This window comes from Oncorhynchus mykiss, chromosome 10 (genome assembly GCF_013265735.2).
Source record: "Oncorhynchus mykiss isolate Arlee chromosome 10, USDA_OmykA_1.1, whole genome shotgun sequence".
Classification (NCBI taxonomy): Eukaryota; Metazoa; Chordata; class Actinopteri; order Salmoniformes; family Salmonidae; genus Oncorhynchus; species Oncorhynchus mykiss.
Genome location: NC_048574.1, coordinates 21517578 through 21541917, shown reverse-complemented (window position 1 = coordinate 21541917; position 24340 = coordinate 21517578). Strand labels below are relative to the sequence as shown.

At 44.3% G+C, this 24340-nt stretch overlaps 1 pseudogene; it reads left to right on the top strand.

Moving 5' to 3' along the window:
• The first annotated feature begins 369 nt into the window (after nucleotides 1-369).
• On the top strand, nucleotides 370-23635 carry LOC110534868 (annotated as a pseudogene).
• Nucleotides 23636-24340: the final 705 nt, after the last annotated feature.

The window sequence follows — 24340 nt, the reverse complement described above, 5'->3', positions numbered from 1 at the left end:
TCGGCGACTACTAGTAGTTGTAGTCAAAACACTGTTGTAGTCCATTTAATTGATTCCTGATTGATTGATTGATTGATTGAGCTGACTATCCATGACTTATTGGTACATATGTTTCATTTTAATGAGTTCCTATCTTTATTTTATGCAAGTAAAAAAAAACGATTTCATGGGTGGTATGTCAAAACTAACATGACGAACACCGAACAACTTTATTTTCTGACCTTCACACTTACAGCCTGCCGTCTACATTGATATTCATATTATATCGTGTGTTGATTGAATTTTCATTTTATTTGTATAATTTACATTTATCGCTCTCATTCCTCTCTCTCACATGACTTGTGGGTGGGTATCACATGATTTATTCACTGTGAGGATACAGCGCGAAGAGAATGGCTGCGTTCTTACAGTGGAGACGATTTGTATTTTTTGATAAAGAGACAGTGAAGGACGTTGTAGTTAATGGGAAAAACGTAGTTCTCCCCATCGGCATATTCGCTTGTGACTCGGGCCGGAGCCACATCATTATTGGAGATATTCTTTCAGTGTTTTCCATAATGTGAACAGCCTAGCTAGCTATTGCTCGCTAACTTGATGCACAGACACCCCTCCCTGCGAGCAGTCTGTCTAAGCAAGTGAGCTAATAATGCTTCCTAGCTAGTTCCAAGTAAGGAAATTATGAATAATGATTTAGCTAGTTAAATAGCAACATTTGAGTTGGCTAGTATGCTAGCTGACGTTAGCAAACAGCCAGGACATGAGCCTTTTTTAGTTAACTAGGTAAGAAGTTAGCCTAGGTGCCAATCTGAGAAATTAGCTTGAAGGGAGTGAATCAAAAATATTAGACTGGCTTTCAAAGGCACAATCAACTGAATCAATGGCCCTGTTCAAATAGCCCCTTGAAAAGTACTGATGCACCAAGTCTGGAACCAACAGGACCCTGAATCTTCTACTCCCAAGCCATAAGACTGCTAAATAGTTAATTAAATAGTTTACCATAGCTACCTGGACTGTCTGCTTTGACCCTTTTTGCACAAATTATTTTGACTCTACTAGGGCTGTTCAACTATATTCTTAAGGGGCCAGATTTGAAAAAGGTTATTTACGGGGGGCAGACATTATTCAAATATTATATATACTGTATATATATATATATATATATATATAACTTTTCTTTGGTGTGTGCCTTGTTATAATTAAAAATATATATGTTATTTATTTTTTACCCCTTTATCCCCAATTTTGTGGGATCCAATTGGTAGTTACAGTCTTGTCCCATTGCTGCAACTCCCGTACAGACTCGGGAGAGGCGAAGGTCGAGAGCCGTGCGTCCTCCGAAACACAATGCCCACTTAACCCGGAAGCCAGCCACACCAATGTGTCGGAGGAAACACCGTACACCAGGCGACCATGTCAGCGTGCATTGCGCCCGGCCCACCACAGGAGTCACTAGTGCACGATGGGACAAGGGCTGCTGTTCAACCTCATAAAAGACACCCTCGCTTACCCTCGCCTTATGCCCTTGTGGAAATCCCCATCACCATCTTGGAGGGTGGTCCAAATTATTAGCCAAGCAAGGGAAGTTTGCAACATAAGCCCCTCAGCCCTCGTTTTTAGTTGAGTTTGTGAGTGTACAATTATGTTCACTCCGGCTCCTGAAACTCCCCAAAATTACATTTGCGATGATTGTACATCCACTAAAAAAAGTCTGCAAAAACTTAAAAACAACATCAATGGAGAAGTCAAAATACAAGAGCAAATAAATTAGAAATTGTGCTCCTAATGCACGACTGCACAAACACGTCTCGTAAAAAGTCAATATGTTTTTGTTTGCTTATCTTTTGGAAATTGTAGATTTGAGAACATTTTCCTTCATCAGAAGTTCCAGCTAAGCAGGCTAATGTTAGTTAGCTAATTCATTTGCTAGTTATCATACAGTAAGCTTATATTAATAATTATATATTTAATATAAGTAGACATGCACTCATAATTGACTGTAGCGCATATAATGCACCCATATGCTACTGGTGGCTGAAAACACAATCATCACAGAAAGAATGAGTGATGAATTTCCGGCCAAGGGTGGTCCTCCCTTGCCCTGAAAGTGTATACTCGTCAGACTTCATGATACGTCATCAGAAGTGTCCACTTAATTTGAGTGCTGAGGGGATGTCTTTTAAGTATTTGGATCGCAACCAAGAACATTCCTGCCGGCCAAACCCTCCCCTAACCCAGACGATGCTGGGCCAATTGTGCACCGCCCCATGGGTCTCCCGGTCGCGGCTGGTCTCGAACCAGGATCTCTAGTGGCACAGACCACTGTGCCACTCGGCAGGCAGGCCAGACATTTTCTACATGGGATTACTCTTCCTAGGACCGGTGTAAAAAACAATGTACAAACAATTATAATTTCATAAAGCATTTATTAAAATGAAATGTTAAAATTCATTTTAAGTGCTTAAGATTAGCCTAATTCAGTGCATCAAATTGTTTAAATAATGTAACACATTTTTACTTTTAACACAGTTGACCTGCATCACATTAAGGCATTTCTACTTTCCTGTCTGTTTTACATACATAGCTTGACAATTTAGTATTTATTCACACATAGGAGACCTTTTATGCAAGGCGTATCTCAGTTGACTATCTTTTGTGGAGAAGTCTCTCTCTTACGGGTCCCTATAACAAACTGCACCACCTCTGTGGGGACTTAATCTCATTGCGATGTTAACTTTCAGTTTATCTAAAAACTCAGGCATCATGGGAGAGATCTGTACTGATGATGACTGAATATAGTTGTGCAGCGTAGGGAAATTGACTGTTTTGTTTGGGCTCAAATCAGAGGAGAAAATAACACTCATTTTGAAAATGTTTTTAAATCACATCAATAATCGTTTTATCCCTCCCCTCAGTGTGCGAATTGCACTATGACATTCGGCGTGGTCTCTTGCGTTTTATGAGACTGATAATAAATATGTCATTTAAACTGTAAAAATTAATTACCTTTTAATGTGGCATGAAGACAACCAGACATAATATTTTAATCTAGTTGTCAAACAAATTACTTCAAAAAGTAGGCTGTGCATGTTCTTCCACTCCAAAATAAGCCCCGCATCCAAACTGCATGTATACTCTTGCCATTTGATGAATGGAAATGGACATCTGTTACAAAACACCAAACCATGTGCCTAATGACATTCAGCCTGAAAAGTCGGGACACTGAAATGGGGCTGAAAGTGTCCTGGGAAAATGGGATGGTCACCTTAACACTCACGGTCAATTTACTAGACTAGGCCACAGTGTGTATTACCATGAACTTCAAATAGGCCTAGCGGTAGCCAGTCATGTAGTGGTAAAAAATAGGTAGGTAACTCTGAAAAAAGACCTTCAATGCATTTTTATGAAAAAGATGGGTAAAAGGCATTACCTTCCACTAGGCCTACACCACTGCCGGTAGTCAACCCTCTCAGCCGAGGCAATTTTACCCACATGACCACACGCAGAACATGTGGCCTACATTCAATGTAAAACATGTTTTACACCCTAGTTCATGAGTTGTCCATAATTCATGAGTTAATGCTTGGAGTCTTCACAGATCCTGTGAAATAAAACACTACCTTTTTTTCCTTACATTAATTACATTTATGACAGTTTTAGGCTATTTATCATTGTTAACCATTTAACAATTGAATAAGAACATTGAACTTAAACCCAGTACGAATCCTGGATTGTGGAGATCTCTGAAGATGCACTGTAAGTGCAACTATGCCTATGTAACAGTTCATGATGTTTCACTGTGAAAACAGTTCTCTTGGGCACACAAATCCAAAATAATGTAGGCCTATGCCATTACAAAATCGAAAGCTTCTAACCGAATGTTAAGCTCTTCTAACTGAAATAGTCACCTTATAGGCCTATTGTCATTTAATAATAAAGCAAAATAAATGGTTGACTACTTCTGGGCACAGAGAACACCAGTACTGGCGTGCAACTGAAAAGCAAAGCAATGAGCACCCTAAACAGCTGACTGACTAAAGCAAAATGTCTGTCCTTGTCTGTCCTATTAATATTCTGTATTATTTCATGTTTTGTGTGGACCCAATGAAGAGTAGCTGCTGCTTTTGCAACAGCTAATGGGATCTTTAATCAAATACCCAATGGATAAGTGTAATGCGTTAGAATAAAGGCGTATGCTATTTTTATCAAGGATGCAATGGCAAACAAATGGAGAAAATGAGGAAGTACAAAGTAACATCTATATGTAAAGGAGCTTAGCTGAGGCCTAAATTCAGCACTACTGAGTGGACAGTGCCGTCACAGAAATAAATGGTTTAACAAGGGATGTCAAACTCATTCCATGGAGGGCCTAGTGTCTGCAAGTTTTTGATTTTTCCTTTCAATCAAGCCCTGTGTGGAGTTCCTTACTTATTAGTGACCTTAATTCATCAATCAAGTACAAAGGTGCAGCAAAAGCACGCAGCCACTCGGCCCTCTGTGGAATAAGTTTGACACCTGTAGTTTAAACCATGACATAGATGTGGGTGTGTTTGTTTCATTAGGATGCTTTTATTTCCATATGTATCACGGTAAAACATATTTACCACTACATTTTAGACAAATAGGATAATTACTAAATTAGCATTATTTAAAGCTCCCCCCCTCAAGTTGGAATGTTTTGGATTTAGGGGAGCTAACGTCTCATTCAGGGGATCTGAGTCCCCCCTGGCTCCCCCCATAATTCGCACCTTGCCTCCCATGTAGTCCCAAATTATTTAAAATCCATTCAATTGATTGAAGATGTTACTAAATAACAAACATCTGAAACATCTGAACTCCACAGCAAGCTTTTTCGCTAGATATGTTTTGTCTTTCTTGTCGTGGCAATTGCAGAGAAAAGCAACTATCTCCTCCCTAACCTCACATGGCCTGCTCTCTTAAGAGGTTTATTACCTTTGCTTAGCCATTGAACGTCCTAATGTAAAAGTAGGCTAGATCATGATGCTCAGCAGACTACGAAACAAGCGATGTTGCAGGCTAGATGATGATTGGATAAAGTTTATGAAATCCATAACTCCATGGTGTCAACTCACCGCTGAGTTAAGCGCAAAGCACACGGGTGTATCAGGCAGTGTAGTGATCTCATCTTCTTTAAAAGAGCTGATAGGCGGGTAGACATACCCTGTACCCCTTTAAACAACTCGGATTGGCTGTAACTGGGTGATATAGAGGGGATTCGATTAATCTTGCCCGAGCACCCGTTTAGGCATGTTGCACCGGCTTAAAGTTGATTACATTCGTCGGCTCAAATAAAAAGTGACATAGGTTAGCACGTAGACTATGAGTAGGATTCCGTGTTTTCACATGAGAAAAGTGATTGCTTTTGATAATATGCCTTCCCAATGGAAACTAGTTTGAAAATGTGAACATACATTTTATGAATGCTGGATCATGCTGGCTTGTTGACAACATAACCAAGCGACGCAGAATGCTGTTCAATTTGAGCAGGGCGCTCCTCCCTCACCAACTTCGCCCAGTTACGTGACAGGACAGTTCAACCCGGGCCAGTTTAATAGAAATCTACCATTGATTGACAGCACTTAATGGGTGTGACTACAGGAAAACCGATTATCCCATTGGAGAATATTGAATGAGGGCTCCTTTTGGCACTAAATGATTATTAAATGATACTAAATGATTACTAAATGATTATTATCATGATTATTAGAAAGCAAATTACGGACTCCTCTTTAAATCTGCGTATTCCTTCAAAGCTCAGTTGTCCTGAGTCTGCACAACTCTGCCAGGACCTAGGATCAAGAGAGACGCTCAAGTGTTTTAGTACTATATCTCTTGACACAATGCTGAAAATAATCATGGCCTCTAAACCTTCAAGCTGCATACTGGACCCTATTCCAACTAAACTACTGAAAGAGCTGCTTCCTGTGCTTGGCCCTCCTATGTTGAACATAATAAACGGCTCTCTATCCACCGGATGTGTACCAAACTCACTAAAAGTGACAGTAATAAAGCCTCTCTTGAAAAAGCCAAACCTTGACCCAGAAAACATAAAAAACTATCGGCCTATATCGAATCTTCCATTCCTCTCAAAAATTTTAGAATAGGCTGCTGCGCAGCAACTCACTGCCTTCCTGAAGACAAACAATGTATACGAAATGCTTCAGTCTGGTTTTAGACCCCATCATAGCACTGAGACTGCACTTGTGAAGGTGGTAAATTACCTTTTAATGGCATCAGACCGAGGCTCTGCATCTGTCCTCGTGCTCCTAGACCTTAGTGCTGCTTTTGATACCATCGATCCCCACATTCTTTTGGAGAGATTGGAAACCCAAATTGGTCTACACGGACAAGTTCTGGCCTGGTTTAGATCTTATCTGTCGGAAAGATATCAGTTTGTCTCTGTGAATGGTTTGTCCTCTGACAAATCAACTGTAAATTTCGGTGTTCCTCAAGGTTCCGTTTTAGGACCACTATTGTTTTCACTATATATTTTACCTCTTGGGGATGTCATTCGAAAACATAATGTTAACTTTCACTGCTATGCGGATGACACACAGCTGTACATTTCAATGAAACATGGTGAAGCCCCAAAATTGCCCTCGCTAGAAGCATGTGTTTCAGACATAAGGAAGTGGATGGCTGCAAACTTTTTACTTTTAAACTCGGACAAAACAGAGATGCTTGTTCTAGGTCCCAAGAAACAAAGAGATCTTCTGTTGAATCTGACAATTAATCTTAATGTTTGTACAGTCGTCTCAAATAAAACTGTGAAGGACCTCGGCGTTACTCTGGACCCTGATCTCTCTTTTGAAGAACATATCAAGACCATTTCAAGGACAGCTTTTTTCTATCTACGTAACATTGCAAAAATCAGAAACTTTCTGTCCAAAAATGATGCAGAAAAATTAATCCATGCTTTTGTCACTTCTAGGTTAGACTACTGCAATGCTCTACTTTCCGGCTACCCGGAAAAAGCACTAAATAAACTTCAGTTATTGCTAAATACGGCTGCTAGAATCCTGACTAGAACCAAAAAATTTGATCATATTACTCCAGTGCTAGCCTCCCTACACTGGCTTCCTGTCAAAGCAAGGGCTGATTTCAAGGTTTTACTGCTAACCTACAAAGCATTACATGGGCTTGCTCCTACCTATCTCTCTGATTTGGTCCTGCCGTACATACCTACACGTACGCTACGGTCACAAGACGCAGGCCTCCTAATTGTCCCTAGAATTTCTAAGCAAACAGCTGGAGGCAGGGCTTTCTCCTATAGAGCTCCAATTTTATGGAACGGTCTGCCTACCCATGTCAGAGACGCAAACTCGGTCTCAACCTTTAAGTCTTTACTGAAGACTCATCTCTTCAGTGAGTCATATGATTGAGTGTAGTCTGGCCCAGGAGTGGGAAGGTGAACGGAAAGGCTCTGGAGCAACGAACCGCCCTTGCTGTCTCTGCCTGGCCGGTTCGCCTCTTTCCACTGGGATTCTCTGCCTCTAACCCTATTACAGGGGCTGAGTCACTGGCTTACTGGGGCTCCCTCATACCGTCCCTGGGAGGGGTGCGTCACCTGAGTGGGTTGAGTCACTGATGTGGTCACCCCCCCCCCCCCCCCCCCCTTGGGTTGTGCCGTGGTTGGAGATCTTTGTGGGCTATACTTGGCCTTGTCTCAGGATGGTAAGTTGGTGGCTGTGCTTTGGCAAAGTGGGTGGGGTTATATCCTTCCTGTTTGGCCCTGTCCGGGGGTGTTATCGGATGGGGCCACAGTGTCTCCTGACCCCTCCTGTCTCAGCCTCCAGTATTTATGCTGCAGTAGTTTATGTGTCGGGGGGCTAGGGTCAGTTTGTTATATCTGGAGTACTTCTCCTGTCCTATTCGGTGTCCTGTGTAAATTTAAGTGTGCTCTCTCTAATTCTCTCTTTCCCTCTTTCTTTCTCCCTCTCGGAGGACCTGAGCCCTAGGACCATGCCACAGGACTACCTGACATGATGACTCCTTGCTGTCCCCAGTCCACCTGGCCGTGCTGCTGCTCCAGTTTCAACTGTTCTGCCTTATTATTATTGGACCATGCTGGTCATTTATGAACATTTGAACATCTTGGCCATGTTCTGTTATAATCTCCACCCGGCACAGCCAGAAGAGGACTGGCCACCCCACATGGCCTGGTTCCTTTTGGCCTTTCTAGGGAGCTTTTCCTTGCCACCGTGCTTCTACACCTGCATTGCTTGCTATTTGGGGTTTTTAGGCTGGGTTTCTGTACAGCACTGAGATATCAGCTGATGCATGAAGGGCTATATAAATAAATTTGATTTGACTAAACGTCAGATAAAAAAATAAGTGGAAATTATATATAATGTTTTTTTTACTGGCTTATACACAATACCCCATAATGTCAAAGTGGAATTATGTTTTTAGAAATTGTTACAAATTAATAAAAAATTACAATCTGGAATGTCTTGAGTCAATAAGTACTCAACCCTTTGTTATGGCAAGCCAAAATAAGTTCAGGAGTAAACATTTGCTTTGCAAGTCACATAATAAGTTGCATGGACTCACTCTTTGTGCAATAATAGATACAATTATCAAAGGTCCCTCAGTTGAGCAGTGACTTTCAAACACAGATTCAACCACAGAGACCAGGGAGGTTTTCCAATGCCTCGCAAAGAAGGGCACCTATTGGTAGATGGGTAAAACAAAAAAATATCAGTTTGAGCATGGTGAAGTTATTAACTATACTTTGGATGCTGTATCAATACAACCAGTCACTACAAAGATCCACGTTTCCTTCCTAACTCAGTTGCCAGAGAGGAAGAAAACCCCTCCGGGATTTCACCATGAAGCCAATGGTGACTTTAAAACATTTACAGTTTAATAGCTGTAATGAATTCACCTTTCAGCAAGACAATAACTTAGAACACAAGGGCAAATCTACACTGGAGTTGCTTTCCAAAAAGACAGTGAATGTTCCTGAGGGGCCGAGTAACAGTTTTTACTAAATCTGCTTGAAAATGTTTATTTATTTTATTTTATTTATTTCACCTTTATTTAACCAGGTAGGCAAGTTGAGAATAAGTTCTCATTTACAATTGCGACCTGGCCAAGATAAGGCAAAGCAGTTCGACACATACAACGACACAGAGTTACACATGGAGTAAAACAAACATACAGTCAATAATAGAACAAAATCTATGGCAGGACTTTAAAATGGTTGTCTAGTAATGACTAACAACCAATTTGACAAAGCTTGAAGACTTTTGAAAAGAATAATGTACAAATATTGTACAATCCAGATGTGCAAAGCTCTTAGAGACTTACCCAGAAAGACGCACAGCTGTAATTGTGTGAATACTTCTGTAAATGGGATATTTCTGTATTTCGTTATCAATACATTTGCAAACATTATCAAAGCATATTTTCACTTTGTCATTATGGGGTATTGTGTGTAGGTAGACCGTTGAGAAAAAAACATATATTTAGTCAATTTTGAATTCAGCCTGTAACAACAAAATGTGGAATAATACTTTCTGAAGGCACTGTATACAGTTGAAGTCAGAAGTTTACATACACCACAGCCAAATACATTTAAATACACAGTCTTCACAATTCTTCACAATTCCTAACATTTAATCCTAGTAAAAATTCCCTTTCTTAGGTCAGTTAGGATCACCACTTTATTTAAAAAATGTGAAATGTCAGAATAGTAGTAGAGAGAAGGATTTATTTCAGCTTTTCTTTCTTCCCTCACATACCCAGTGGGTCAGAAGTTTACATACACTCACAATTAGTATTTGGTAGCATTGCCTTTAAATTGGTTAACTTGGGTCAAATGTTTCGGATAGTCTTCCACAAGCTTCCCACAAAAAGTTGGGTGAATTTTGTCCCATTCCTCCTGACAGAGCTGGTGTAACGGAGTCAGGTTTGTATGCCTCCTTGCTAGCACACATTTTTTCAGTTCTGTCCACACATTTCTATAGGATTGAGGTCAGGGCTTTGTGATGGCCACTCCAATACTTGACTTTGTTGTCCTTAAGCCATTAAGCCATTTTGCCACAACTTTGGAAGTATGCTCGGGGTCATTGTCCAATTGGGCGACCCATTTGCGACCAAGCTTTAACTTCCTGACTGATGTCTTGAGTTGTTGCTTCAATATATCCACATCATTTTCCTACTTCATGATGCCATCTATTATGTGAATTGCACCAGTCCCTTCAGCAAAGCACCCCCACAACATGATGCTGCCACCCCCGGTTGGGATGGTGTTCTTCGGCTTGCAAGCCTCCCCCTTTTTTCCTCCAAGCATAACTATGGTCATTATGGCCGAACAGTTCTATTTTTGTTTCATCAGAACAGAGGACATTTCTCCAAAAAGTACGATTTTTGTCCCCATGTTGGAGCATTGGCTTCTTCCTTGCTGAGCGGCCTTTCAAGTTATGTCGGTATAGGACTCGTTTTACGGTGGATATAGATACTTTTGTACCTGTTTCCTCCAGCATCTTCAGAAGGTCCTTTGCTGTTGTTCTGGGATTGATTTGCACTTTTCGCACTAAAGTACGTTCATCTCTAGGAGACAGAACCCATCTCCTTTCTGAGTGGTATGACTTCTGCGTTGTCCCATGGTGTTTATACTTGCGTACTATTGTTTGTACAGATGAACGTGGTACCTTCAGGCGTTTGGAAATTGCTCCCAAGGATGAACCAGACTTGTGGAGGTCTACAATTTTTTTCTGAGGTCGTGGCTGATTTCTTTCGATTTTTCCATGATGTCAATCAAAGAGGCACTGAGTTTGAAGTTAGGCCTTGAAATACATCCACACATACACCTCCAATTGACTCAAATGATGTCAATTAGCATATCAGAAGCAGAAGCTTCTAAAGCCATGACATAATTTCCTGGAATTTTCCAAGCTGTTTAAAGGCACAGTCAATGTAATGTATGTAAACTTCTGACCCACTGGAATTGTGATAGTGAATTATAAGTGAAATAATCTGTCTGTAAACAATTGTTGGAAAAATTACTTGTGTCATGCACAAAGTAGATGTCCTAACCTCTTGCCAAAACTATAGTTTGTTAACAAGAAATGTGTGGAGTGGTTGAAAAACTAGTTTTAATGACTCCAACCTAAGTGTATGTAAACATCCGACTTTAACTGTATGTACATAGCTACCTCCATTAACTCGGGCCCCCGCTTATATAGCCAATTTATCGTTACTCATTGTGTATTTATTCCGTGTGTTATTATTTTTCAATTATTTATATATATTTTTTCCTCTGCATTGTTGGGAAGGGCCTGTAAGTAAGCATTTCACTATTGGTCTACACCTGTTGTTTACAAAGTATGTGACAAATAACATTTTATTTGATGTACAGTAATGCCGTGGAAGGCTTGCTTACACCAGTCCAGTCATGTCACAATATATTATGTGCCAGCCATAAGACTAAGAAGAGTACGTATTTACATTGCTTGAACATTATTCTTCTTAGTCCTATGGCTAATGATATACATTTTGAGAGTATTTGAACAGGGTATTGGCTTTGTAATTGTCTCCTCTATCCCTAACTCCATGCAAATGGCCATTTGTCTCTCCTGATCTATATTGATGCTTCCTTGACCCAGAATAAATTACATATGGATGGTTAGATATGGTTTTTGACACGCTCACTACAGTTGTCCTCCTTTCAGGATTACAAGCTGCGAGTGACCCACCTGTACCCGCTCAAGCAGCACAGCATTTTGGTCTCGGTTGGGCAGGACGAGCAAGGAGTTAACCCCCTTGTAAGAACATTGGTAGGATGTATTTAATACAGACTATCAAAAAAAGAGTGTGTTAGTTTTCTTGGTTATTTGTGAACTGTTATTAAAACCTAGCTGTTTCCCAGGCGAAGGTATGGAATCTAGACAAGCGAGACAGCGGGAATCCTCTGTGTACCAGAATATTCCCAGCTATTCCTGGGAACAAGCCACCAGAGGTGTCCTGCCTCACTGTACACGAGAACCTCAACTTTATGGCCATTGGTAAGCGGGGGCGGCAGGGTAGCCTAGTGGTTAGAGCATTGGACTGGTAACCGGAAGGTTAGCTCTGAACCCCCGAGCTGACAAGGTACAAATCTGTCGTTCTGCCCCTTAACAGGCAGTTAAGCCACTGTTCCTAGGCTGTCATTGAAAATAAGAATTTGTTCTTAACTGACTTGCCTAGTAAAATAAAAAACATTGGCTATAGTTTGGGTTTGACATTTGTTTTTGCTCCCTGTCATAAATCTATGATCCCCATGTCCTTGCAGGCTTCACAGATGGCAATATGGTGTTAACAAAGGGTGACATCACTCGGGTCAGGCACAGTAAAACCCTGACACTGCATGAGGGCGCCTATTCAATCACAGGCCTCGCTTTCCGTCAGCAGGGCAAGGTCACTCATCTATTTGTTGACACTCTGGAAAAAGTCCATGTAGGTAATTAGAGTCTTCCAATGCCACTCTAAGTGAAGTCCTTACAATCGCTTTTGAGATCAATTTCAATTCAGGATATTAATGTAAATTACAATAAAAGGTGCCACATATTTTTAGTAATGATTTGAATTGATAGATTGGAAATGGCATTGACCCCAAGCCTGCCACCATACTACTATTCCCTTGGAGCATACGCACTAACTTACTTCTGTTTCATTTGGTGTTGTCTTCCCCCCATGACTCGTGTTACACTTTGACAGTGAAAGAGTACCCTAAACTGGAGCTGGACACTCACGGTTGTGCGCTGCATTGCTCCGCGCTCACAGACCCCTACCAGGACTCCCAGTTCATCGTCGCGGGGGACGAGTGTGTGTACCTTTACCAGCCCGACGAACGGGGTTCCTGTTTCGCATTCGATGGGCACAAGCTGTTGGCCTACTGGCACCGGGGATACCTCCTGCTGCTCACCATGAACATCAAGTCTCCCAACAAGTAAGAACAACTCCCTCAGATGATGGCACAGCAACCATTTCTATTGAGCGGGTCCCCTAAGGTTCAAATCAAATCAAAAGTATTTATATAGCCCTTCGTACATCAGCTGATGTCTCAAAGTGCTGTACAGAAACCCAGCCTAAAACCCCAAACAGCAAGAAATGCAGGTGTAGAAGCACGGTGGCTAGGAAAAACACTGTGGCCAAAACCTAGGAAGAAACCTAGAGAGGAACCAGGCCATGTGGGGTGGCCAGTCCTCTTCTGGCTGTGCCGGGTGGAGATTATAACAGAACATGGCCAAGATGTTCAAATGTTCATAAATGACCAGCATGGTCAAATAATAATCACAGGCAGAACAGTTGAAACTGGAGCAGCAGCACGGCCAGGTGGACTGGGGACAGCAAGGAGCCTAGGCATGGTCCTAGGGCTCAGGTCCTCTGAGAGAGAGAAAGAAAGAGAGAAAGAGAGAATTAGAGAGAGCACACTTAAATTCACACAGGACACCGAATAGGACAGGAGAAGTACTCCAGATATAACAAACTGACCCTAGCCCCCCGACACATAAACTACTGCAGCATAAATACTGGAGGCTGAGACAGGAGGGGTCAGGAGACACTGTGGCCCCATCCGATAACACCCCCGGACAGGGCCAAACAGGAAGGATATAACCCCACCCACTTTGCCAAAGCACAGCCCCCACACCACTAGAAGGATATCTTCAACCACCAACTTACCATCCTGAGACAAGGCTGAGTATAGCCCACAAAGATCTCCGGCACGGCACAACCCAAAGGGGGGGCGCCAACCCAGACAGGAAGATCACATCAGTGACTCAACCCACTCAAGTGACAACCCCTCCTAGGGACGGTATGAAAGAGCCCTAGTAAGCCAGTGACTCAGTTCAAGGCCAGGGTCAGTCTTTATTTATTGCAACAATGAAACACAATAATTCATTTTATTCTAAATCAATTTATATGGATGTGGACAAACGCAGAAGGTTGTATTTTCAACCAAACCATATATGCATATTTGCAGGTGATATAACTATATTAACTCTTATGACAATGTATTGAATGTAACTTCTGTACTCAGGTCTGAATTTGGGAGCAGAGTTATGTCTCCGTCGGAGAAGCAAACCTTGACCATCTACGACCTGAACAACAAGATCATCGCCTACAGTGCTTCCTTTGACAAAATCATCGAAGTTCTGGTCGAATGGGGCTCCTTCTACATCCTGACTCGGGACAAAAATATGTTTGTGCTGCAGGAGAAAGACACTCAGACCAAGCTAGAGGTGAGGCCAAAGTGCACTGACTGACGTCATGCTTTCTTTTCGCCTCAAACGTATTATGTTAAACTCTGTATCGGATTGAACTGGAAACTGGAGGGCAACAGGTTTTAGATCCCAGGTATCGTTTACTGCCGTTGTGCCATTGAGTAAGGCACTTAACTCTTCAATCTGTCTTTAGATGCTATTCAAGAAGAATCTGTTTGTGATGGCCATAAACTTAGCTAAGAGTCAGCACTTAGACAGGGACGGGCTGTGTGAGATCTTCAGGTAGTACGGTGACCACCTCTACGTGAAGGGGGACCTTGATGGCGCCATCCAACAGTACATCCGGTAATGCTCACCCAGGGGGCGATGTATCTAACTTCAACTTCATAATACATAGTTAATAATGATAAATAAGATTTATATGCAGGAGTTAAGTCGCTTCAAGCTCATGTCATAGATGCTGATATAGTTAATATTAAACCTGGGATTTTACAGAAAAGTAATCCCATAGAGTTGGGATTGTATAACATCAATAAGGAAATGTATATTGTACATAAACACAGCAAAAAATAAACTGTCTTTACTAAAAATCCAAATAATTTCACAGATCTTCATTGTAAAGGGTTTAAACACTGTGTGTGAAGGTTTTCGTTCCGGGCCTTCAGATAATCATGGTCCAGACTAAAGTCTGGGATTAGTTGAGTAGTTGAAGCAGGTGTGTTAGTGATGGCTTGGAACAAAAGCATACACACCCAATTTAATTTCCCCTTCGACCCCCTTCAGAGCAGCAAGAGCGAGGTCCAGTTCGACGTAGAGATTGCCATCAAGGTGCTGCGCCAGGCAAGCTACCACAGTCACACAGTCTTCCTGTCATGTACTGTCATGTTGTGTCTTGTCTCTGTCCTTTCCCTTCACCCTGTCTCCCTCTGCTGGTCGTTGTTAGGTTACCTTTTCTCCCCCTCTTTCCCCCAGCTGTGCCTTGTCTCCTCCTAACCACCTCGTCACCCCTTTTCCCACCTGTTCCCTTTTTCCCTCTGATTAGGTCCCTATATCTCTCTCTGTTTCTGCTCCTGTCCTTGTCGGATTCTTGTTTGTTGTGTTTCATGCCTGAACCAGACTGTCGTCATGTTTGCTGTAACCTTGTCTTGTCCTGTCGGAATCTGCCGGTCCGTCTGAGCCTACCTATGTTTGGTAATTAAAGAAGCTCTGTTTAAGTTAATTCGCTTTTGGGTCCTCATTCACGCACCGTAACAGAAGAATCCGACCTCACAGAACAGGTTCACCATCTCCGCCTCGATCCACCGGCCACTTCCAGGGCTTTCGAATCTCCGGAGCCCAGAATCAATAACCCGCCGTGTTACTCTGGGGAGCCCACTGAATGCCGCTCGTTCCTCACCCAGTGTGATATTGTGTTTTCTCTCCAGCCCTACACTTTCTCCAGGAGCACTGCTCGTGTCGCCTACGTCATATCTCTCCTTATTGGACGGGCTCGTGAGTGGGGCACGGCAATCTGGGAGGCAAGGGCTGAGTGTACTAACCAGTATCAGGACTTTAAGGAGGAGATGATACGGGTTTTTGATCGATCTGTTTTTGGGGAGGAGGCTTCCAGGGCCCTGTCTTCCCTATGTCAAGGTAATCGATCCATAACAGACTACTCTATTGAGTTTCGCACTCTTGCTGCCTCCAGTGGCTGGAACGAGCCGGCTTTGCTCGCTCGTTTTCTGGAGGGTCTCCGCGCAGAGGTAAAGGATGAGATTCTCTCCCGGGAGGTTCCTTCCAGCGTGGATTCCTTGATTGAACTCGCTATTCGCATTGAGCGACGGGTTGATCTTCGTCACCGAGCTCGTGGAAAGGAGCTCGCGTTCTCCGTTGCCCCCCTCTCCGCATCACTACCATCTTCCTCTGCCGGCTCGGGTGCTGAGCCCATGCAGCTGGGAGGTATCCGCATCTCGACTAAGGAGAGGGAACGGAGAATCACCAACCGCCTCTGTCTCTATTGCGGTTCCGCTGGTCATTTTGTCACTTCATGTCCAGTAAAAGGCCAGAGCTCATCAGTAAGCGGAGGGCTACTAGTGAGCGCTACTACTCCTGTCTCTCCTTCAAGATCCTGCACTACCTTGTCGGTCCATCTACGCTGGACCGGTTCGTCAGCTTCCTGCAGTGCCTTAATAGACTCTGGGGCGGAGGGCTGTTTTATGGACGAGACCTGGGCTCGGGAACATGACATTCCTCTCAGACAGTTAAAGGAGCCCACGGCCTTGTTCGCCCTGGATGGTAGTCCTCTCCCCAGGATTCAGCGTGAGACGCTACCTTTAACCCTCACTGTTTCTGGTAATCATAGTGAAACCATTTCTTTTTTAATTTTTCGTTCACCTTTTACACCTGTTGTTTTGGGCCATCCCTGGCTAGTTTGTCATAATCCTTCCATTAATTGGTCTAGTAATTCTATCCTCTCCTGGAACGTCTCTTGTCATGTGAAATGTTTAATGTCTGCTATCCCTCCTGTTTCCTCTGTCTCTTCTTCACAGGAGGAGCCTGGTGATTTGACAGGGGTGCCGGAGGAATATCACGATCTGCGCACGGTGTTCAGTCGGTCCAGGGCCACCTCTCTTCCTCCACACCGGTCGTATGATTGTAGTATTGATCTCCTTCCGGGAACCACCCCCCCCCGGGGTAGACTATACTCTCTGTCGGCTCCCGAACGTAAGGCTCTCGAAGATTATTTGTCTGTAGCTCTTGACGCCGGTACCATAGTCCCCTCCTCCTCTCCCGCCGGAGCGGGGTTTTTTTTTGTCAAGAAGAAGGACGGGTCTCTGCGCCCCTGCATAGATTATCGAGGGCTGAATGACATAACAGTGAAGAATCGTTATCCGCTTCCTCTTATGTCTTCAGCCTTCGAGATCCTGCAGGGAGCCAGGTTTTTCACTAAGTTGGACCTTCGTAACGCTTACCATCTCGTGCGCATCAGGGAGGGGGACGAGTGGAAGACGGCGTTTAACACTCCGTTAGGGCACTTTGAATACCGGGTTCTTCCTTTCGGCCTCGCTAACGCTCCAGCTGTCTTTCAGGCATTAGTCAATGATGTCCTGAGAGACATGCTGAACATCTTTGTTTTCGTTTACCTTGACGATATCCTGATTTTTTCACCGTCACTCCAGATTCATCTTCAGCACGTTCGACGTGTCCTCCAGCGCCTTTTAGAGAATTGTCTTTTTGTGAAGGCTGAGAAGTGCACTTTTCATGCCTCCTCCGTCACATTTCTCGGTTCTGTTATTTCCGCTGAAGGCATTAAGATGGATCCCGCTAAGGTCCAAGCTGTCATTGATTGGCCCGTCCCTAAGTCACGCGTCGAGCTGCAGCGCTTTCTCGGCTTCGCGAACTTCTATCGTCGTTTCATCCGTAATTTCGGTCAGGTGGCAGCTCCTCTCACAGCCCTTACTTCTGTCAAGACGTGCTTTAAGTGGTCCGTTTCCGCCCAGGGAGCTTTTGATCTCCTCAAGAATCGTTTTACATCCGCTCCTATCCTTGTTACACCTGACGTCTCTAGACAGTTCGTTGTCGAGGTTGACGCGTCAGAGGTGGGCGTGGGAGCCATTCTTTCTCAGCGCTCCCTCTCTGACGACAAGGTCCACCCATGCGCGTATTTTTCTCATCGCCTGTCGCCGTCGGAACGTAACTATGATGTGGGTAACCGCGAACTGCTCGCCATCCGGTTAGCCCTAGGCGAATGGCGACAGTGGTTGGAGGGGGCGACCGTTCCTTTTGTCGTTTGGACTGACCATAGGAACCTTGAGTACATCCGTTCTGCCAAACGACTTAATGCGCGTCAGGCGCGTTGGGCGCTGTTTTTCGCTCGTTTCGAGTTCGTGATTTCTTATCGTCCGGGCTCTAAGAACACCAAGCCTGATGCTTTGTCTCGTCTCTTCAGTTCTTCAGTAGCCTCCACTGATCCCGAGGGGATTCTCCCTGAGGGGCGTGTTGTCGGGTTGACTGTCTGGGGAATTGAGAGGCAGGTAAAGCAAGCGCTCACTCACACTCCGTCGCCGCGCGCTTGTCCTAGGAACCTTCTTTTCGTTCCCGTTCCTACTCGTCTGGCCGTTCTTCAGTGGGCTCACTCTGCCAAGTTAGCCGGCCACCCTGGCGTTCGGGGTACGCTTGCTTCCATTCGCCAGCGTTTTTGGTGGCCCACCCGGGAGCATGACACGCGTCGTTTCGTGGCTGCTTGTTCGGTCTGCGCGCAGACTAAGTCCGGTAACTCTCCTCCTGCCGGCCGTCTCAGGCCGCTTCCTATTCCCTCTCGACCGTGGTCTCACATCGCCTTAGATTTTGTCACCGGACTGCCTTCGTCAGCGGGGAAGACTGTTATTCTTACGGTTGTCGATAGGTTCTCTAAGGCGGCTCATTTCATTCCCCTTGCTAAGCTTCCTTCTGCTAAAGAGACGGCACAAATCATCATCGAGAATGTTTTCAGAATTCATGGCCTTCCGTCAGACGTCGTTTCGGACAGAGGTCCGCAATTCACGTCTCAATTTTGGAGGGAGTTTTGCCGTTTGATTGGGGCTTCCGTCAGTCTCTCTTCCGGCTTTCACCCCCAGTCTAACGGTCAAGCAGAACGGGCCAATCAGACTATTGGTCGCATCTTACGCAGTCTTTCTTTTCGCAACCCTGCGTCTTGGTCAGAACAGCTCCCCTGGGCAGAATACGCCCACAACTCGCTTCCTTCGTCTGCGACCGGGCTATCTCCTTTTCAGAGTAGCCTCGGGTACCAGCCTCCGCTGTTCTCATCTCAGTTCGCCGAGTCCAGCGTCCCCTCCGCTCAGGCTTTTGTCCAACGTTGCGAGCGCACCTGGAAGAGGGTCAGGTCTGCACTTTGCCGTTATAGGACGCAGACTGTGAGGGCTGCTAATAAGCGTAGAACTAAGAGTCCTAGATATTGTCGCGGTCAGAGAGTTAGGCTCTCCACTCAGAACCTTCCCCTTAAGACGGCTTCTCGCAAGTTGACCCCGCGGTTCATTGGTCCGTTCCGTATTTCTCGGGTCATTAATCCTGTCGCAGTTCGACTTCTTCTTCCGCGATACCTTTGTCGCGTCCACCCGGTCTTCCATGTCTCCTGCATCAAGCCCGTCCTTCGCGCCCCCGCTCGTCTTCCCCCCCCCCCCCCATCCTTGTCGAGGGCGCACCCATCTACAGGGTCCGTAGAATTTTGGACATGCGTCCTCGGGGCCGTGGTCACCAGTACCTCGTAGATTGGGAGGGGTACGGTCCTGAGGAGAGGAGTTGGGTTCCCTCTCGGGACGTGCTGGACCGTGCGCTGATCGAGGATTTCCTCCGTTGCCGCCAGGTTTCCTCCTCGAGTGCGCCAGGAGGCGCTCGGTGAGTGGGGGGGTACTGTCATGTACTGTCATGTTGTGTCTTGTCTCTGTCCTTTCCCTTCACCCTGTCTCCCTCTGCTGGTCGTTGTTAGGTTACCTTTTCTCCCCCTCTTTCCCCCAGCTGTGCCTTGTCTCCTCCTAACCACCTCGTCACCCCTTTTCCCACCTGTTCCCTTTTTCCCTCTGATTAGGTCCCTATATCTCTCTCTGTTTCTGCTCCTGTCCTTGTCGGATTCTTGTTTGTTGTGTTTCATGCCTGAACCAGACTGTCGTCATGTTTGCTGTAACCTTGTCTTGTCCTGTCGGAATCTGCCGGTCCGTCTGAGCCTACCTATGTTTGGTAATTAAAGAAGCTCTGTTTAAGTTAATTCGCTTTTGGGTCCTCATTCACGCACCGTAACACTTCCTGGCCGAGAGGCACCAGGACCACGAGTGGTACCTGAAGATCCAGCTGGAGGACCTGAAGGTAATAGAGATTAGAAAATAGTAGAGGATGTAGTACTGTTAAGATCAGCCTTCTGGGTTAGATATATAGACATCAGGTCCCCCCTAGCTCACATGGCCTATCTGACAGATCTCTTAAGCTTGTCCCTGATAAAATACGCTAGGTGAGCTTTCAGACCGCTTTGAGACCGTCTCAGGCTGTTGGACAATGTTGAAATGAGCAGCAAAGGGGGCGGCAGGTAGCCTAGTGGTTAGAGCATTGGACTATTAACCGAAAGGTTGTAAGATCGAATCCCTGAGGACAAGGTAAAAATCTGTCGTTCTGTCCCTGAACAAGGCAGTTAACCCACTAGGCCATCATTGAAATAAGAATTTGTTCTTAAAACTGACTTGCCTAGTTATATTAAGGTAATTTGATGGTATATAGCGCTACGGCAAGACCCTGATCCACCACGTCCCCGACGGCACCACGCTGCACCCCAAGGGCCTGTGTACTGACTACCAGCCCAGCTGGGACACCACGGACAGAGACAGCCTGGACAGAGGCTCGGTGGCAGCCAACAAGGTCAGCCAGTTAGCCGTTAGCTGTTAACAGCTACATCCCCCGGGCAGCCGATTAGTCTTTGAGATCCTTTCCCTAATTAAAATGGCTTTATCAATTTAGTCTAAGACAAGTAATACAGCTTATATTGATAAGGATGGTACTATGGTTATGGTTATGGTAAAATGCATATTTCATGGTAATAGTAATAACACTACTCATTGTAGTGGTCAGAACCTGGTGATACCAGGATGCAGGATGGGACATAAACCTAACAACTTCAATGATTAATTTCTCTGAACAGGGGAAATATACCATCACCAAATTCACTGAGAATACATTACAGAGGATGAAGACACAATACTCCGAGCCGCAGCTCTATACTGCTTGTCTACCACAAAGAACTGATATTCTATACTCGTTGCTGGTGTGGGGGGGTCCGTGGGTGGCTTATGACAATTTATTTAGATTCCTTACTCATTGTTAGGAAACAGTTTGGTCCAAATCGGATGTTAGATGCTATATTTATTGAATATGATATGAACCACACGCATTTCGTTACACTCGCAATAACATCTGCTAACCATGTGTATGTGACCAATAAAATTGGATTTGAATCTTTTAAATTAAAATGGCCAATTTGGGTGCAATCAATTAGCTGAATTCTTTTGATCTAATTATATTTCAACAAAATAATGTTGCAGAAATGCTAATCTGATAAATTTCTAACTACATAAATTATTTCAAAACAATCTGAGATGGTGGGTGTCATGGCTTGCTGAAATGACATGGAACTTGTACCTTTATCTCCCAGGCCAATTCAGAGGAGTTCATCCCTGTGTTTGCTAATAACCCGCAGGAGCTAAGGGCCTTCCTGGAGCACATCATCGAGGTGGAGCCCTTCTTCTCTCAGGGGGTGTACGACACGCTGCTAGTGCTACGGCTGCAGGACTGGGCACATGAACAAGACCCTGAGGTGATGGAAACACACACACATGTACTGTAAACCGCCATGTGTTCACGCAAACAACCTAAACTTGTATAGATATACAAAATGTGCAAAATGTTACAAATGAAATATTAGATGATGTATCTGCAGCCTAAATGACTTTGAATTAAGATTTCAGAATAAACACATTTCCTCAACTTGTAGTGTCACCAGTTCATGTTAAACTATTTATGTGTTTTGTCTTGAGTATCAAACGTTTTATTTTGATCCGGTCTGTCTGACTGTCTTTCTATTTTCGCTGGCAGAGGAAGAAGGTCCTGCAGGGGGCAGCACTGTCCTTGCTGAGGAGCAACAACACCGTATTTGACAAGGCCCTCGTCCTGTGCCAGATGCACAACTTCAAAGAAGGGGTCCTGTACCTCTATGAGAAGGGAAAGCTGTGAGTCTTCCTGTCTCTAAACCTTTGCAGTCAGAAACACTTCAAATTCCAATATTTGTGTGTGCATTCGTTGACTCCACCTCGTGGATTTAAAACCATGGGATTGGTGTAGCCGGATTGTCTACCATTTAACACCCAGATCCAATGCATTAAAATCTGTGATGGAGAGTGAACAAGTGCAGACTATGGGGACTTCATTGGTATGTACTGATATAATTATCAATGATGTCATTTGAATGATGTCATTCTCTCTCTAGGTACCAGCAGATCATTCACTACCACATGCAGAATGAGGAGTACGGCAAAGTGGTGGAGCCCTGCTCCCAGCACTACGTGACCAGGAAGTGTGCCTGTGGGAGCAGGCGCTGGGCTACTTTGCCCACAAAGAGGAGAACTGCAAGGCCTACATCAGCCAAGTCCTGCAGTACATCGACCAGAACAATCTGATGCCTCCCTTATTGGGTAAACTGGTGGCCATTTTTCTCCTTCTCTGTAGATGAAGACTCTGGGGCTTTCTGTAGAGATTTCCCTAGTAGTCACTGTCTGAATTCTTTCAGACCTCACCAACTTAAAAGAAACTCAAGTGTTCTTTGCAGTTTTCTGCCTCCACGTCCTTCCTGTTATTGAATGTCTCACTAGCTAGAGTGTTTCTGTTCTGTTTTGACCGCGTGGCTAACCTCAAATCAATATATGAAAAACGAGTACTGATTTATTTCTGTCATATGCGTACATTCATGATAAACGTGCCAGTTGCTGGGTTATGTAATCTATAGGGCTTTATAAGTTAATAGGAAAAGTAATCGGAGCATTATAACAGAGTTTGAGAATTTTATTGGGCACTGTTGCTAAGTTTTGTGTGTATGTATGTGCTTGTGTGCTTGTCTATGCACATGTTGGTCCACAGTGGTGCAGACGCTGGCACACAACTCCACGGCCACGCTGTCGGTCATCAAGGGCTACCTCATCAACAAGCTGCAGAGGGAGACACAGCAGATCGAGGATGACGAGCGCAAGATCCGCCAGTACCGTGATGAGACGGCCCACCTCCGCACCGAGATCCAGGAGCTCAGAAGCAGGTGAGGGAGAGGAAAATCCTAGCCAAAGTCCAGTCCAAAAACAAACCCTATCCCCTAGAGCTGGGTCATGTTCACAACTGGAGTTTCCTCCATAGTCCATCCAGTTTTTTGACATCTATGTGGAGTGAAGGCTAAGGGCAGTTTTAGTCCTCCGCACTAAGATACACAAGCACATTCTAAATTTGTTTGATGGCTGAACTTCGAAGCAAATTTAACTACATTCTGAATGTGTTTTTAGTACTGTATTTTTAAAGCTTGAATTAACCTCCCAAATACCATTTATTGAAACCATACTGATTTCGAAGTATTTTTTTGTTTCTCTCACCACCTCTTTTCTCACAAGTGCAAGAAGTGCCAGAAGACCAAATGCAGCATGTGTAACAGCCCCCTCGAGCTGTCCTCTGTTCACTTCCTGTGCAGTCATTCTTTCCACCAGCACTGCTTTGAAAGCAATGCAGAGAGCGAGGTAGAGTGTTCCACTTGTACACCGGAAAACCGCAAGGTCATGGAAATGCTGCATGCCCAGGACCAGAAGCGAGACCTACACGACCACTTCACCAGACAGGTGGAACACACACACATTTAAATACTTAAATGTTTAACTATTTAAATCACCAATCAAATTTACATTAAAAAAGGATCCAAACATTTCAAAGGTCTCTGTATGCAGGGCACTCAAGGGTACAGAAAGCACCTCCTTCTCCAAACAGCTAGGCTGTCCACGACAGCTGAAACAGTACAGTACCTAGCCAACTGCTTTGCCGTAATCTGGAGGCCACGCACTGCAAGCCTGTGTACGTGGCCGAGACTGTCAAATATCAGCGGCACCAGCTTGCACCTACACCTGAGGTTGTCCAAGCATGCCATGAGGGGCTGGTATTTAAGAAGCTTGTCGGCAAAGGCCTGCTCCATGTTTTTGTATTTGGCACATAGGAAAAAACTTAATCAACAACATCTAACCAGCGTCCTCTTACACAAGAATGTTTATGGATTTGTGCTGTTGGTGAGACTACCTGTCTCACCTCGCTGGCTATCAGGTTGACAAGGCGGTCATGTCTAGCAATGTGCAAATCATTGTATGGACAGCAATCATTCACAACATGGGCAGTGGACTCCATTACATTTGACTTCTGTAGAAAACATGGTTTGCAGGGTCCCAGAGTGCTAGATTATACACTATGGTGGAAAATTGAAAGGTTATGTTATAATACCTTTATTGCATCAAATGGTTGTTTTTATGCAACAGATAGAGTATTCTCATAACTATTGTGTGTGTGTTCTACTGAGGATG